A 1,736-nucleotide genomic window follows, 5' to 3' on the forward strand; every position below is an offset into this window, starting at 1 on the left:
GATGATGATGATGACTATTATTGGCAGGAGCCTTTATCAGACTCTGGACCTGACACTGAAGACAGTGACAGTGACTGGAAGGAAACCAGGACACCTGAATTAGTTGTAAATAGTGACAAAGGACAAGACAGTTCTAAAGTATCTGAATGTAATAAAACTTTTCTTTGCAAACAGTCACTTCAGGGAGAGAGGGGAAGAATGTCTTCCTCTGGTTTGGCTAAAAAGGAATGCTTTACAGTATCACAAAATGATGATTCATCAGTGGCAGTACGCACCGGAGAGAAACCATTTGGCTGTGACGTTTGTGGACAAAGGTTCAACCAAAAAACACATCTAAACACTCACATGAGAATTCACACGGGAGAGAAACCCTTCTGTTGTGATTTTTGTGGACAGCGCTTTAACCAGAAAACACATCTTAAGATCCACATGAGAATTCACACGGGAGAGAAACCTTTTGGTTGTGATAATTGTGGCAAAAGATTTAGACACCAATGCACTCTCAAAATACATATGGCAGCTCACACTGGGGAGAAACCATTTACCTGTGATGACTGTGGTAAAAGATTCAGTCATCAGAAAATTCTAAAGGCGCACATGACAATTCACACAGGAGAGAAACCATTTCACTGTGATGAATGCGGTAAAAGTTTTAGCCAACAGGGAATTCTGAAGGCGCATATGACAGTGCACACAGGAGAGAAACCATTTGGTTGCAGTAGATGTGATAAAAAGTTTAGACTACATAGTGATCTCACAGCGCATATGAGAGTCCACACAGGAGAGAAACCATTTGGTTGTGATAAGTGTGGTAAAAGATTTAGCCAAAAGGGATGTCTGCAGAGACACCTTAGACTCCACACAGGAGAAAAGCCGTTTAGTTGTGATGACTGCGGAAAACAATTTAAGCGAAAGACACACCTTAAAGCACACATGACAGTTCACACAGGAGAGAAACCATTTGGTTGTAATGTCTGCGGCGTAACATTTTCACGACAGGGAACCCTGAAAAGACACATGAGGGTCCACACACGATAGAAACTGTAAAGTAACAGGGTTTTGTCCAAAATATTTGTAAAGTGTGTTGGTGCAGATCAGAGCAGTGGATTTCCTTCATGGCGGCGTGATAACTGAGAGTGTAGGTTGATACCTCTCAGACAGGTCTACTGTATTCCACTGTCTCTCTTCTGAAGCTTAAACAAAAATGCATAAGGGAGAAATATCCTAGAGAATGACGAGGTAAATGATGATGCTAACAAAATGTTAACATCCATGGAAAGAAGTAAATTCTCCCCAGTCACGTGTGATGGTAGAAGTGAAACAACTTTTACAAGTTAAGAATGCATTGCTCAAAAAGTTAAAGAAATACTTTTTATTAAGAGTATAGAATCAAGTCAGTTAAACCACTGGGATATTAATCCGGTCAGTCAAGTAGCAGAGGGGGTTATTAGTCAGTGTTAATGAAATTAACAACAGGTGCACCAGGAGGGCGATGATGAGACAACCCCCAAAACAGGAATGACTTTTTCCCCTCCTTTTATCTCATTTTTTTTTTCACTATTTTGGGATTTGGTAAGGGTCAGTGTCACTACACTTAGCAGATGATTCCTGGACCCTACAGAGGTTACATAGGTAGTCCAACTCCTCCAGGATGGCACATCAATACTTGCCATTGTCATAAGGTTTGAGATTCCAGGAGACAGGCAGTTACTCTGGGAGAGCTGGACAGGGCTGTA

The sequence above is a fragment of the Pundamilia nyererei genome, unplaced genomic scaffold (assembly GCF_000239375.1).
Source record: "Pundamilia nyererei isolate P.nyererei 1_Seehausen unplaced genomic scaffold, PunNye1.0 scaffold00017, whole genome shotgun sequence".
Classification (NCBI taxonomy): Eukaryota; Metazoa; Chordata; class Actinopteri; order Cichliformes; family Cichlidae; genus Pundamilia; species Pundamilia nyererei.